General features: G+C 39.1%; 1 pseudogene; it reads left to right on the top strand.

Annotated features, from left to right (window-relative positions):
- The first annotated feature begins 13,355 nt into the window (after positions 1-13,355).
- LOC116653443 lies at positions 13,356-13,493 on the top strand (annotated as a pseudogene).
- Positions 13,494-16,985: the final 3,492 nt, after the last annotated feature.

Here is a 16,985-nt window from a genome sequence, read left to right on the forward strand (position 1 = left end):
TATTCTCAGTTTTGCTGACACAAAAAGGTTTTTGTTTTTTTTTTTTCTTTCCTGAACAGCTGTCTGTGACTTCAAGGTTTGTAGTCTTTGGGGTTTTGTTGTAGCTAAGTCTGAGCTTTCTCCTTCCCTTGCCAAGCAGAGAGGCGGGAGGAACTAGCTCATCCCAAGATGGTGACCTTGGATTCCCAAGGACCCCGTCTCAGAAGCAAGCTGCCCAAGAAGTCTCCAAATAGAATCCTGGGCTGCATTTGGTAAATGTTTTGTGACAGAAATCTATCAAGCTTAATACAAGTGGGTTTTTTTGTTTTGTTTTGCTTTTGTTTTTTCTCTGCTGGAAAATAGTATAACACTGAGAACAGCATGGGGTTGTCCCACTCCAGGGGAAATTCTTGGGGTTCAGAAGAAATCCCTGTAAATAGGTTACAGAAAAGAGCAAATACAGCTTTCCATATCTGTGCCAGTGAAATTGGCAGGACTTTGCCCAGAGCACATACTATAAGAGAGACTCTCATCTGCAGAATGATGATAAGAGACTATTTTCTGGCTTCTATCATATGTCATGATCAGGGCTATAAAGCTGATGCACAGAATGCATGGCAAGTTTCTACAGCTGCTGAAGCCAGGCCCTGCTGATACATGTTTCCTCCCTGCCCTTTACAGTGATGGTGGGACTCAGTTGCGGTCATGGCAGCATTCTCTGCAGAAGTGAGGGCTGGGAAGGGTGGTGTTTACACATCCCTCCTTTGGGATTATCTACACACCAGCCAGACTTGACAGGAGTCCTCATTTCTAAACATACAAGAGATGCAAAAGCATTGGTTATGGCAGTGCTGTAAGCCAGCTTTAGAGTTTGTTATATGTTTTTTTCTTCTGATCATGAGTTAGAACAAAACTCCATAACTCAAAAAAGGATGTTTATATATAATTAATTTAATTAATTAATTTTGCCAACATCCAGTGGCATATTAAGGGTCATATTTTATGAATCACACAGAATCACAGAATTGTAGGGGTTGGAAGGGACCTTTAGAGATCATCGAGTCCAACCCCCCTGCCAAAGCAGGTTCCCTACACCATGTCGCAGCCTTGTTTTTGTACTTACATATGGGCCATCATGTCTCTTTCTCCAGGCATAGATATATTCATATATTAGTTTATATACATTTATAAAAGATACATAATTTTCAAAAGCACTCCTGATACACTTTGGTCTATTGACAAGTCTGCATTAGAGGTGCACAAAGAAGGGAGATGTAACCTGGGGATCAGGTGCTGATGTTATCTGAATGTGTGCATGCATGTGCTTATGTCTGAACCACTGGCTGTCCTCTATGGTCACATTAGTCAGCCCACACATATGACACTATGTAGTGTGAATGGTGACATAAGTATCTGTGCCAAATGCTGTTGCTCTGTTAGATCTGAGCTTGAACATGATGGTCTAGAAGCAGTTATAAACTGAAATAACTGCATGTAGTGGTATGCCCCTTTGGAAGCAAGATGTCTGATTTTCAAAGGGTAGTTTTAATTCTGAAAAAATCTGTAATTTATGCTTGTAACTTATCAGCAGCATTTGAATCAATGGTAAAAGTGCTCTCAGAATTCCCTGCCTCAGTATCCACTCCTCATGCAGATAAAAGTTTCTCACTATTGAGTCTGGGGGTGACAGGAGGAAAGGGACGTGTCTGTCTGCTTGAAGATGCCATACCCCTCTACCACATTTTATATGCAGTCCATCACAGAACAGAAACAGCAAGCACTAAAACAGCAGGCACCTTGTCCCTCTCACATGGAGCTTTATGAGCTGCTGTAATATACTTTGAAGCCAATGCAAATCCCATTAGTAGTTTCAAAGTCCAGCTAACACACAGCATGGCCAAAAATGTTAAGTAGGCAAGGCAATAACCACACTGAACTTGACTTTTTTCTTCAGAAAGATGCCTAGATTTCAGAAGAATTATTTTCTCAATATTAACAGTTATAAAATCATGTTTGTTATGTTGTTTAATTACATTCAAAAGTACTATTCTACTTGGTTTTTTATTTTTCTTTTATTCTTTTGCAAATTGTTCTACACAGACTTCTAGCACTAGAGATCAACAGTAAACATGAATCTGTCCCAGAACAAACTGAGCTTCTTACCCCAGCTCCTGGGGTGAAGGCAATTGTGCCACTTGTGCAGTGGATCCAGTACTGACTGCATATTTTCAGCTTTGATGATATGCATTGTGTGTAGCTGGGACAAATCCCATAGAACTGGAGACCAGTAGCTCGCTGGGAGAGGGGAAAAGTCAGACATGAGAGTGACTTTCGGGGCAACAGACAATAAGGATGCAACATGTAGGGGAAAACTAAAAGGGAGAATAAAGCAGAAAAGAACTGAGAAAGTCTGGGAGGAAAAAGCAAGAAGACACCTTGAATACTAGAACACACCTCCTCACAAAATACATAAAAAAGTAACTGCAGCAATAAATGTTTAAAAGTATCATTGTTAATTAAATTATTTACTATGTTAATAACTATCTCAATCATTGTGATGGTAAGCTTATTACTGTTCTGTTAATAACTATGCTAATAAGTTCATTAACAAGTCAATTGCTCTAGTGTCTAGAGCTCTGACATACCTTTACTATCCAGGAGATTGCTACTAAACTACTGACGTGCCTCTGATTGACATCAGGGACAGCAGGTACCAGTCCATCGCAAAGAATGAGCTTCTGTTTTGAATCCAGAAAACCTGACTCTGTCGGTAAACATGCAGACTTCTTTACAGTACAAGTGACAGAGCATTGGAACAGGCTTCCTAAAGAGGTTGAAGAATCTCCTCTTCAACCTGTATGGATGCCTACCTGTGCAACCTATTGCAGAGCATCTGCATTAGAAGCAGGGTTGGACTTGATGATTTCTTGAGGCCCCTACCAACCCCTGCATTCTGTGATTCTATGATTCTGTGAAGAACTGTACTTCTTGATCCTTGTCTGAGACACCTAAAGAGATCTTAATTTTTTTTTAAGATGACATTGAGCATCCTCCTAAAAGAAGGCAGTTCTGTATTCAGCATGTCTTGAACTTCCTACAACTCACTCCATTAGATAACAACAGCAGTAGAAGGACAAGATGAACACATTTACAAGTATTTCAGGTTCTGTTATGCAGTTTTGAAAAGGATCATCTTGAATGGCTGTTAACAGTTTGCTAAAAGAATGTCTTTAAAAACTCTGTAACTTTTTTGGTAGAGCACCAGCAAGATCATTTCAAATGTACTTCAAATTCTCCGGCATTCACTGAAGATCTGCACTAATATTGGTTCATGGAGAGCATAGCACAGCAGAGAGGTGCCTCCTGTGACATTCTTGTAACCATTACAGTTGGATGTTTTCTTCTTTCCCAAACCACAGTAACCATCATGGCAGAGGTAAAAGGGAAAAGTGAGAAGGGGAATTGCGCACTTTGACTTCATCCTGTGGTGGAACTTCATTAATCTCTAGCCAGAGGCACCAAAAACTTTGCTTTTCTAAGATGGAGAGGCTGGATATGGGGGCAAAGGGAGAAGAAAGAGGATGAGAAAAGGGTTCATGCAGAGACATTTCAGAATGTCTTAAAAGATGAAGAAAAATGAGGAGTTCATTTTTTTTTTCACAGATCACTTTAACATTATTTTTAACCTCGCTTCTTTTATAATGACCCCTCTGGAAGGGTGAAACATGCATTCTTACCAGCTCTTTTTATTCAACTTAAAACATGCGTGCTGAGTTGTTGTTGGCTTTTACACTTGGGAAGTAAAAAGGAACAGGATGTTAGGGGAAAATATATTTCTGAAACATTATTTGTTAAAATGTCTACAAAGAATTTTGTGGCCTTCACAAATAGATGAAAGTGAAATAGCTCACAGTTTGACCTTCCAGCCTTTCCTGGGGTCTCAGTTGGTGACACTGCAAAGCATGTAGCTGCCTGTTTCTGGTTGAAACTGCATTACAGTAGATTTACACCATAATTTGCCTTCTCCCTATCCCCCTTACTCCCCCATAGTCTCAGTGAAATTATCAGATATCATGTGTGCCAGGACAGTCCTTGCAAAGCCCATCATCTCTGAATCATGCTCCAGCAAAAACTAATTTAACTAACCTAAAAAAAATAAATACATTAGTCAGCACTAAGAAAAGGCAATTGAACCAGGGTTCACCAAGTTATACAGAATTGTCTGGGTAGAAAGGGACTTCTTCAGATCGTCTAGTACAACCCCTAGTTCCTGCAACAATCTAGTTAAAGAAGACGATGGCAAGATAATGGTGGATCTGAAAAGGTGAAGTGAAAAAGAAACAGATTCCAACCCCCCAGCCAAGCAAAAACCAAAAGTGCATTCATGCCCAAATAAATGAAGATACTGCCAGACATATTCTTTGTGGAGACAAGGATCATTAGTATTGGTGGAGTAACTTTCAAAACTACACCTGCACTTTTAAGAGCTGTGTTTTGACAATGTTAGCAGGCTCCTGTAGGAGCAGCTCCTGTAGGAGCCTGCTTGTAAGCTTTGATTAGAACAGATCTTGGTCTACTTCCTAGAAGTCCCTGACCTATACTGTTTCAGAAAATTTTGGTAGCTAATAAAATACTTCAGCTAAAGAAAAGTATACTCCCAATCCAGGAGTTCTGTATGGAAAAGTCTGTATAGAAAACTTGATCTGGAATGGTACCTATATCAATGGAGACAGTGAAAAACCAAAGGAAAAGATAGACAATGATCAGATATAAATCCATGAAGGCTTGCCTCAGCACTGTGTTTAAATATCAGTGAAGTGAACTATTTTTCAAAATGTCAGAAACCAAAGATTTCACCCTTCCATCTCAGGCAGTATTATTAACCTTTGATTTCTTAGAAGTTCAGATGAGATCCCTAGAGATCTTTTATCAGCGTGGAGTCTACAAAGTTTTTCCTTGTGCAGCCATGAGTTGAGAATGTAATTACGATAGGCAGAAATGTTGGCTCAGGAAACCTGTTCAGCTAAAAATGGAGACAATTATAACAAGGGATTTAAACGATCATAAAATTTCATGTTTTTTAGCCAGTAAGTCAGAAAAGGAAATGGAGACAACTCCAGATGCAAGCTCAGCATCCCCTTACTCTGTTTTAAGATGAGGATATTAAACACACATTGTAACTACCCAAGCAGAATCCATAATGCAGATCAATAGTCTTACTGCTTGAGGAACATTGTATTTGATGAATGTGAAGCGTAGCTAGTAGACAAATTTCCAACAAATAATGTCTCAATTGCTCGTCTGTATGTGCATATATTAATTACTGATAATTAACATGCTAATTAACCTCTTAGAAAACAGAAAAAATCAGCATTCTTCAATATTTATGTCACATCCAGCTACTTCTGTTAACTGACAGTAATTGTAGAATCTCAGTGTATGTCTGGCTTTAAGGGCCAGATTAGGGCAAGGCTTCTTCTGACTTCCTCTGTATTAGATATTTCAGAGCTTATAATGTGCCAGACTTGTGAGAAGCTCTCTCTTCTTTTGATGCACCTGCTCAGACACTCTACATAATGGGGCATGGTCAGTCCCACTAAAATCTGTATGATTTTCTATCAAAGTAAAGAATTAAGAGCTAAGTTCCTAGGTACTTTTCTGAACTATTAAATGTGAATTGTTTACAGGCTGTTGATGTAGGGTAAAGACAATTGTTAGAAACTGGTACTGGAAACATTTTTTCCCCTTAAAAGCACTTCTAGTGCTGTGCATTTTTGTTCAAGGTCAGCCCCTTCTTACCAAGGTCCAGCGAGAAAAAGAGAGTCTACTGCGAACAGGATGATCACACGACTCCTTCCATAGCTACTGCTGCTGGAGGTGAAATGAGGAGTGTATTTTGGCAAACCCAAGTGATCCTCCTCTCTCTGTATTACATCCTGGGGAATAAAAACACTTAGAATCTCCAGACTGCCAATCTTCATGTAACACTTAGTTAGTGGGATTTGAGGTGGAAAGAATAAACACAGATGGTTAAAGTCCAGTCTTTGACCCTAGGAATGGCTGGAGATGTCTGGCTTGGATTTTATAGTCACCTACTGCTAACCAGCTCTAGTAAGTCTTTCAAAATATCAGAAGTTTTCCAAGTTGAATTGGGTACGTTTATTAAATATATTGCTTGCTCTCCTCTCTTTCACAAGCACAGCAGTTTAGTGCCCTTTGTCAGCCTTGCACGGAAGGCACAAAGTTCATGCTCAGGTTCCATCCTTTCCGTTGATGATTTTCCCCAGTATTGCATAATTCAACCCAAGTTGCTCAAAACAGATTTAGAGCATGTCCCTTGTTCAGAGAACTTCCAGGATAAATATGACAGATAAAAAATACTAAGACAGGGAAAGAATACCAGAACAAAACAGAAAGCATGAGGCTCTGTAGATAAAATGGGCTGTTTGCTGAAGGTGGCAAAGGAGCAGGTAATCAGACACTGCATCCTTGGATCACAGAATGTGCCATGTGGCTGTGAACCCTGGGGTTTTGGCTTGGCCACTGCAGAGATAAGGCCAGCTGCAAAGCTTGGATCCTGATCAAATGTTTGCAATTCAAACACCCTGAGAGTTGGGGTTATTTGGCATGGGCCCACGTCTAGTTTATATTAATGTTTATTGCCCCTTGGCCATTTGGAAACTAACTTTCATAATTCACACCTTGGCAGTGCATGTTTGGCTGTCCCGACAGCAGGCTACAAATCCAACTCTGCTATGTAGCAGCACTCCTTTCAGCTGTATGGAACTGCCTTGCATGTGGCTCACATATTGCGAATGACAGGGGCCGAATGACAACTTCATGGCTCACTCTTAGAAGCTTAGCCAAAAAAGTACAAAAGGCATGTCTCCTGCTAGGGCTTTCATCTTCACATCCACTCAACACTGTTTACAGCAATTCCTTGGGTGAGAAGATCAGCACTCTCTTTGCTCACCATCCTTTCCAGAATTCTTACTTGGCACTCTGTCACCCACAGCTGCTCCACTGGTTCCTTGGTCACATGATTCAGAGATTTAAGAAGGCTCAAAATCAATCTCTTGCCTCTTATATATGGCTTAGACTTATCCTGTGATCTTGAAACTTTTGCATTAATGGTACTTAAAGATTTACATCTTCTTCATGCTAGCCAAATGATGAGACCAAGGGAGAACACTCTGGACTCGGGCTGCTTGGAGCAGTAGGAGAAGCCATTTCTCATAATGAATAAACATATTTCTATAACTCCAGAAGGTGAGGAATTCAGTCCAAGATTCATTTTATTTCTCTAGTAAAAATTATATTTTATTAACCAGACTTACATTTACATCTGCTCCATCCTTTCAAACTCAGAAAAAAATAAGCAAAGATATACTTTGCAGAGTCTATTTCTAGATTCATGTCGGATACTTAAGTTCATCATCCATGAGCAACCATTTCATGTATCAGACCATAATGATTGCCTTGGTTCAGTCTACAACAAACTTTTACCTTCTCAGTTAGATCCTATTACTCAGCATAGGAAAGCCAAAGTAAATGGACTTTTCTTCTGTCACTGCTTTTCCTCTGTTCTTAGTATTTCTCTGACTTTTCTTCCACAACTTCTGTCTTGCTATTGATGAGCTGAAAAATACTGTCTTCTCCAGTGTTACTAGAAGTCAGTTCTGGAGATTGCTTGTCTTATAAAGAATGAAATGTGTTAGTACTACCACTTCCTTTAGTAGTTTCCCTGTTTATATTACATAATAGGGCCCACCTTGGCCTATTTCTAGCCTCATGTTCTGTAATAACTAGCATGACTACAGAAAGTATACAGTATGTGAAATACCCACCATATGAATTGCTCTGCTTTAAACATTATCACTCAATAAAAACAAAAATATAAATATCTACAATCCTACAAACTCAGTTTGGCCGATTAAATGTTTTGATGAATGATATTTCTTGTTAATACTAACTCAAGGCAACTGCATCTCAGGCTCCAGCTGACTTGACTTGAATAACCTTTCTAAAGCCCTGTTGACTTCTGTTATTAGGAGAGAATACTTCTTCCAGTTGGGAGCTGTGCAGGATTTCTAGCATCTCTGGAGTTTTCATTGTAGAAAAGAGCTGCAGTGGCTCTGTTTTCATCTTTCTCATTCCCTATGGGTCTCTTGTCTTCTCTGAGCTTGGCTGGCACAAAGTGCTGACAAATCAGACTTACTGAAGTGCTAAAGCTTCACACCCAGTCATCAGTGTAGAAATGACCAAACAAGGTGAAAAACAATTTTCCACTCACGGAATTAAACCTCAATCATAAATTCCTGACTGAAATACATAAACCTCTTTTTTTTTTTTTTTTTTTTTTTTTAAATGAAATCACCATCTCAAAGCAGCCAAGCATGTTTTCTTTTCTTTCACTGTGGCCACCACCTCACCAAGCCTGCAGCCCTGCAGCTGTACCACAGTCTTGCCTGGAGCAGCTGAGGGCAGCTGAGGGAAATGTTGGTAGGAAGCATTTTCCCACTCATATTACTCTGGCTTTTGACTGGCCAGTGGCCAGAACAAGCTCTGGCACAGTTTATAGCAGTCTTAAAATATTTAAGGTTGTGAATTGTGTAGCTAGCTGGTGGGGGAGCAAAGGGCTGCCAGTGCTCTGTGCAGCACCACCAAACATCTGCACACCAGGAGTGACCTTCCGGCACTTGGGGTCCCTCTACATTCCTCCCAGGACAGGGACAGGGACAGAGCTCAGGGTGAGCTCACTTGGCTTCACATCACCCTCTGGTGGCTCTTCCTCATGCTAAGGAGACACTCTTGAGTATTGAGGAGACACTCACTCTTGCAATGTTCCCATGGCACGTAGAAATTCCAAAGTAAAGTATAAGAATCTCCCACGTGGCACCCTTCTTGTTAGGAGCACAATGAAACTGCAGGTAGGACTAATTAGAAAAAGCAATTATTTGTAAATTTGCACTTTGATATTCACTACTCACTTTAAACTCAGCATCTCTCCATACCACCTACTATAGAACATTTTATCCACACCTGGAGGCAGCCCTGCTGCAGTGAGTGTCTTCAGATCAGATCCCATGTTAGGCTTGAGTTTAACCTCTAATGATAAGAAATGCAATAACCTGAGTGAGGAAATATGACCAGATTATTACTCTTCTTTGTATATACATTCTTGTGGAGAGGAGCTCTGGCTCCTGCTACAATTTGAATTTCAGTTACAGAAAAGTACTGCTATCCAGTATAACCTTGAGAGCTACATCATGCTGTTTCCATTTAGCTGTGCTGAGCCTAGAGATAATTTGTACACCTTAAATATAAATTACATCATGTTAAAGAATTCATAGTAGTCAAAAGCAATCTGTACAGGATAGATTTGAAAAGGTAAAATGCATAATATTAATATAATTTCTAGAAAATCTGTGTTAAGAATCTTGTAAAATGCAGTTAATTTAATATAACAATGTAGACAATATTTTAAAAAAGCTTTCTACAATATTAATGAGAAAATTAAATTTTAATATTTAGTTCATCAAAACAATTCTTACAGTCTTGTGAAATGAACAACCCTAAGTTTCTTCTTTACCAAGATGCTAAGAAATAAAAAGAATTATAACTTCCATGCTTCTGCATACACCTACTTAGTTTGCATACAAAAGACTCTGTATTTTGCAGTGCGCAGGAAGAGCAAGCCCTGCAGTAGAGCAGGTTTTCAGAATACTCATTAAACTCAATTATAAGTAAAACGGATTGTTGCTTTATCATCAGCCCAAACTTATCACCTTAGAGCTTTCCAATTTGTAGCGTGACCTCACAATCTCATTTAGTGTGTACAAAATAACAATGCATATTACTTAAATAGTATTTCAGGGAGCTCTTTTCTTAAAAAAAAAAAAAAGAAATTTAGATAACTATCTTGCATCCCTCTCTCTCTTTCTCTTTCCCTCTCTCAGCTTATTCCTGTCTTCAGTGAGATCAGTGACAAAACTTTCCCTGGTACCGATAAGGGCCCACAGTATGTAGACAGAAATATGACTCTGATTAGTAGAAAAATGAAATTATTCTCCCTTGAAGGAAATTTAAGAGGGAGAAATGAGGGGAAAAAAATCTGCATGGCTGAACCTATTTATTTTCTAAGAAACTATATTGTGCCATGTATTAAGCTTCAAAATTGCACTGAGGTTTTGGCAAATACATACCCATATGCACACACTCAAAACACTGTGGAAGGTAGTTGAACAGTGAGTAACGGATATTGACCCAAGAATCCCCTTTGCCCTTGTTGATGATCTTGATTGCTGGTGTATATTCATAAGAAAGCAGACTGGATTTTTTAGTCCTCTAACACACTAGAGGTTAACCTCCAGTAAAGCTGTTCTAAATCATCATTTTCTTTCTTGATTACAATGTCCAGTGCAAAAAGATCTTCTTTTTATCAGAAAAAAAAAATGGGCAAATGCAAAAATGTCTTACTAATAACTGTTTCTTTACAAATTTTCTACAGTTGTTTGAGCACTGCAAGATCAATAGCTGTTGTACCAAAAGATGGAATCTATCTCCCATAGCCAGTTCTCACTGAAACGTGAGTTGCCAATTCATTTTGAGTTTTTTGAGGGAGTGTATCACCCTTTAATTCATAATGTAACTGGAACTGTAAGAATTGAGGGAGAGGGCAATGGTGGAATCCAGAAATGTTAGATGTATCTGTTCACACATACTGATCTATGAAGACTTTCTCTGCAATATTCCTCTGTTCCTATTACTATAGGTTTTGTCCTCTGAAAGTAAAAATTTATGTGTGTTATGATTCAAAATTGTCCTGTTAATATTTCTTCCACCCACCAGTGCTTTGTATTTCTTCTCTTTTTGTAAACTGAAAGGCATTTCCTTAATCAATATGTCTACTGTGGGTGAATTATCTTTCTCAGAAACTTCTCCACCCTCTGCCCGTGGCTGAGCAATGTCCACTCCTGATTACAAGTCAATATAATATTGTGAGCCATCTATTTTTAACAAGGACAGTAGATTAATGATCTCAAATTTCCTAAGTATTCCATATTGGCACCTTTTTAATGAAATGACATCACCATTGTTGTATTTCAGAGCTTGTTCCAAATACACAATTCTCTGCTCAGGAGATTACAGAGAACACATGTAGAGAGGACAAAGCAGCTTTTAAAACACGGGCAACAGTGGCCTAATCAGGGGAACAGAGGCAAAAAGACACTATGTAGGCAGCTCTGTGTGAATGAGTCTGGTGAAATCTTGTCAAGCCTAACCCACAGTGTTATCTCATGAAGCCCCCAAAGGTACTAAGAGGCTTTGTTCTTACCCTCCCCTTCCTCATCAACATATGTTCCTAGCAGACCCTTCTTGTGCATCATGGCAGAGTCACTTCTAGTCAGCTCCCAAAAGTCACCACTGAGGTGGGAGCTGAGAGACTGTATGAGTGCAAATCAGAGAAGCTGAACTAAAGCCCTAAGTTTGCTAAAAAGTTGGCATCGATCAGACTGTGTGGGTGGACAGTATCTCTCTTTATGCACTAGGAACATGGAGTAATGATTAGGCTTCTGTTTTCTTCACTCACTTATGCTGGCTTGTTGCTACCGAACATGTGCTAAAATACTATGGTGCTTTACCATAGTCAGTCTCCATGTCATGCCACAGATGGCAGGTAACCTGAAATCACCCAGTGGAGGAAAACCAGCGCTGCACTAAGACAGAGACTTAAAAGGAAAGATTCCTCTTTCTCTCTTCTTTGTTGGTGGCAGAATTATCAGAAATAGCACAGAATATTAAAGATGTGGTTAATACTATAAAGATATCTGAGCATCTGTTTAGTAACAAATTCTGCAGAGGCTATCCAGAAAAGGCTTTTGTTTTAAAAAGTATCTTTAAATAGAGCTGGGCTACAGAAGGAAGTTTGACTTTACTCTCTCCCTTGAACTTTGGGCTGAGCTGCAGATCTAAATCACTCACCAAATTATGGGCTACAAAGCCAAGAGGTGTCTGTTTTTCTAACCATTTTTTCTTGACAGTGCACAAGGTGTTATAAAATCCCCCAGGAGGAGATTTTAGTGTAGCAGAAATGTAGGTGATTAGCTTTGGACACACAGAAATTATTTGCAAATGATCTTTCTGTCATTTTCTAAATTTTCAGCTGATTTTTCCAAAACTAGAATTTACTGTATTCCTGAAACTGACCAGGACTGACTGTCTCTGGTATCCAGCTGTGCCCCAGATGCAGCTACACTCAGCTGGAATGTTCAGCCATGGAAGGACTTCCCTGTCTCATTTGTCCCCATGTATATCTCTGAGAGTGTTATTCTAGGATGCCATGACAGCCAAATATTTAGCAACATGGTTAACTAGCTGTATGTGGCTCTTGACCTTGCTAGCTTCATCCATTTTGGCTGCGGGAACTGCTGTATCTCCATTATGTCTAGGACACTGCTAATACCATGGAATGAGAGAGTGCTCCTAATTTCTCTCAGCTGGGCTTTGCTCTTTATTCCTGAATCCTGCTCACAACAACATATGCAATCAAGGCCACACTGTTGGCTCAGTTCTCCTGATAGCTATGAATTTCTCAACACAACACAAAGTATTCTTCACTGTGACCATTATTCCAAGTTGTCTAAGTGCATAACTTACTGTGGGTGAAGTGGTTCTGAGCAGAATAAGGGAGCTGGCATTGCTTTCTGTTTAGATCACATGCAACTCAACTTACCTGCTTACAGACAGACATCTTTCTCAAAAATATAAATAGTTGAATGAAAAGAACACTTTGTGGGGATGCCAATCAGCAAACCAGCTATTTGAGCTCAGAAGAAATTTAAGACTGCTTTCTGTTGAGCTTATTCTTGTGAGTGGCTGGGTCTGGCACACAGGAAACAAAAACCCAGCTGAAGCTTTCTCCACGCTTGAAGCATTTATAGGGCCCTTTTTTTCCCATGTGGCTGTTCTAGTGGCTAATGATGTGAGATACCGCTCTGCAGTTTTTCCCACAGTAAGGGCATTTACAGCATCTGTCTACTCTACCCATTTGTCTATTTTCATGACGTTTGTTATTTAATTATCTGAGAGAGTTTTAGCCCTCTGTCACATTTGTCTGAAACCTGCCACTAGGCTCAAAACTTAGTAACAGACAAAGAGACAGACATCCAGTCAAACCCTCCATTCCTACTAGTTTCATTCCCTTCAGAAACAAATTAAACACAGCAGCACTGACAAAATCAGCAAAACCACACAGTAAGAAAGATACTGCATGTTCTAAAGCAATCCCCACAATCCTTGAGGAAACAGTGGGAAAGCCATGTGAAGGGCAGTACCTCCTCCTCCCCTTCATCAAGACAAGCTGAAAGGTGCCCATACTTACCTGGCAGGGGAGACACCATAATCAGGCAGGTGGTTTCCCCAGGGCGAGGCTCATCCCCTGCACTCCAGGTGTGCTGACCCGTGCGATCTCCCCAAATGCGGGTTTTGGGGTGCTTTCCTGCCTAATATTCCAGGATACTCTGCCTGTTGAGCATTCCCTCCTGCTTCTCAGATTTGATGCTAAATAGAAAAAAATAGTTATTAGTCTTCTTAGTACGTAGCCTTCTACAGAATCATGGAATTATAAAATCATAGGTCATGGAAGCATGGAATCATAGGGCTTGGCACTCTGGAGATCATCAAGTTCAACCCCCACACTAAAGCATGTTTCCTACATTAAGTTGAGCAGGAAAGTGTCCCAAGGGTCTTGTATTTCTCCAGAGAAGATCATCTGCTGCCTAGACAAAACAAAACTGAGAGCTGTGTATCCACAAAATAGTTATTTCCTACCTTAGTCTACTTGCTATGGTAGAGTGGATTTTTTCAACTATGTACATCTGCTAACAATTTTTTCTTCTAGGTTTTAGAAAAATCCTTTCATACATATTTTACCTTTCCTTTTTTGACTTTTATCCACGCAGTACAACTGTCATCTTCCTGTCACAGGAAGTGAGATCCTTGGATTAGCACAAAGGAAAATAAACCAACTCCCACCAGCTACAGTACAAGTGTAAATTACCATGTGGATAGTTGGGAACTCAACACTTACACCAATTAAAATATTAATGAAGAATTCTAGCTGATTTTCTGTATTAAAAAGGAGGCATTTCTAAGTACATGATTGCTGTATAATATGCAATTTTAAAAGACCTCTTTGCTACTCGGTGCTCTAAATCACATGCTTTTAAATATTGGATTGAGTTTTACCCCTTGATCTTTTTGAGAAGCAGAACAAAAGTTAAAAGCACAGTAAAGAAAAAGTATGAGGCAGCCCAGCCTCCCTGAAGTGATGGATTGAGTGGGTGGTAGTCATTTGTCAGGGAAGTTCATCTGGTAAATTCACAAGTGACTTCATGTCAAAGGGAATAACTGCATTTTGTCTCCATGTTAGCCAGGCAGGTCAGCATTTCAGAGATAACTGGACTGCAGTAATATTTCATAGCTCCCATAGTTTCTTATGTGGGAGGATCATTTTGAAGTGCTTACCTGCCAGAAAACACACACACACACACAAAATAAATAAATAAAAGAAACAAAACTGTCTGGATTGGAAGGGAAATGGAAAGAAAATAACATAAGATTTTGTTGGCTGGTTTTGTTCCTAAGGCTTATCATATTTATTCAATGCAGTCAGGATATGGAAAAGTACTTTACTGATTCTCCACATTTACTTATTTCTAGCCTGATCTGATAATAACAGGCATACAAGCTTGCCTTCTTAAGCTGCTGATCAATGTAAAATATTGATATACTATTGATATATGCTGAATGTGGCTACCAGCCATGCTAGTATCCTGCAGGTACAGCTATGCTCTCCATTGTTATATGCCAGTTTTTTTGGGGGGACACACAGAAACACTTTCTTTTTTTTTCTCATTAAATCACTGTGTTATTAACCTCCAACCATGGCATCTTGCCTTTTAGTTTTAGGGAGAAAAGTGCAAAACTGCACATGTAGGGGTGGCTAAGAGAGCCACAGCCACGGAGCATTTTGGTGCTGCCTAGTGACTGGGAAATAATGCTTCGGTAATGTTGGGTTAGAGTTGCAGGCGGATTACTTACTCTTACATAATTCAAAAAAGAATACCAACTACCAAGGTACAGATTAAAAAGAAGCAGAGAATGAAAACAAGAGGAAGCTGGATTTACACAAAGGATAAATTTAAAAGATTGCTCACCACTCCTCTGTATCCAACTGACAACCTACAGAAGTTTACCTAACCCATTTGGTGGGAAGCATGTCCTCTTGCATACCTACATCTCACACTTCACCCAGGAGCACATTCTCTCTTGACAGCATGCAATGACTTTTGTTCTGGGTTCCCTTCTTGGTTTTCCAGTCTGTTCTACAGACCAAACACTCTATCTTATATCAACACTGAAGTTATGCTTAATATAAACACATAAACAGACCCAATTCATGCAAAGTATGAGGTAGTTTTGCAGGGACAGTGAATTTGAGGTGAATGAATCTTAGTCCTACCTGTAAGGGAAACCATGACAAAAACTTAATGCAAGCTCACCTTCTGTCTATTAGGAATGCCTTCAGATAAATGGCACTGATGTTTGCAAAGAATCTATTCTCTGCACAGAGAAAGCAAAGTTTCTCCTGCTAAGAAATGCAGAAATACAGTCTTTTGGTCACAAGATTTACAAGAACTACTTGCAAAACCTGTTTTAAAGTGTGTCCACAATTCTCTAAATCCAAGCTTTAGTGTACAGTAAAAAAGTGAGACCAACCCAAGGGGAAAAAAAACTACACAAAATTAAAACCGAAATTAAAAAAAAATCACTATATATGCGGGAGTAATTAAGATAGCAACAGTTACAGTGGCAGAATTAACAATAAAATTGAAGCACAATCTGTGAATTATATTTATATCACAGAATACCTCAATTATGTGGCCTTGAAAATGCAGGACTGAATTTTCAGCAGTCTGCTTAAAGACAGCTTCACTCAGGATGATCTCTTCTGGAGATGAGAAACAAAGGGTTATAGCACAGAAATATAGCTTTCAGCATAAAAAGGTGACAGTTCTTGATGATAGTTCATTGGTATTGCGTAAAGAAACACTTTAATGAGCTACAAGTAAAAAAGTGGTTTGATTTTTGTTTATTTCTTTTTTAAGCTATATTTAGGTGTTTTGTTTTTTGGTTTTTTTTTGTTTTGTTTTGTTTTTTTGATAGATGTATCATGTTCCTATAACACAATGGAGGAAATCGATTTTATATTAACATTAAATGGACTAATTACTTAAAGAATACTAAAGGAAAAGAAGATGTCATTTAGCCTGTCTTCTGCTTTTGTCTGTTAATTGTGTGAAAAATAAGTGCTTCTTGCACATTTCTGAAACCTCAAACTCCAACACTGCAATGGGGAAAGAAGCTATTTAACAAATGAAAACCATACTAAAAATAAACATTTTACACAATTGTCTTAAAGGTCTTTTCCTTATTGAAAAACAAAAACAACAACAACAACAAAAAACCAAACCAACAAAACTGTGCTATTTGGTTAACATTGTTAGACATAAATAAATTTCCATCTTTCCCCTAGCAAATGCAACCTCAAACACAACCAGCGCAGAGCTTTTGTCCGTGCTGTAGGTTCAACTTCCAGTGCTGAAGACCATATTGTATGAGTAATTCTTACTGACAAATGTATTCGAATTACAAAGTTGGTCACAGGCAATGCTGAATTAGCTCCTTTTAGGAATATGTTCTCAACTGTTGGTTCATCACACTGAAATACCCACCCTGATTTATTTTATGCCACAACATTAGGACAATTTGGGTGGTATTATTGGAATATTTATTTATTTTGGATGTTTCTCATGCACATCTACATTCCTTAGGAGTTCATGTTTTTTAAACACGGGACAAATTAAGTCAAACATAATAAACAGCTCAAATAAACTGGCATAAGAGGCCTGCAGACCTACTCCAAAGTCTTCCCCAGCTGT

Source organism: Coturnix japonica, chromosome 4, assembly GCF_001577835.2.
Source record: "Coturnix japonica isolate 7356 chromosome 4, Coturnix japonica 2.1, whole genome shotgun sequence".
NCBI lineage: Eukaryota > Metazoa > Chordata > Aves > Galliformes > Phasianidae > Coturnix > Coturnix japonica.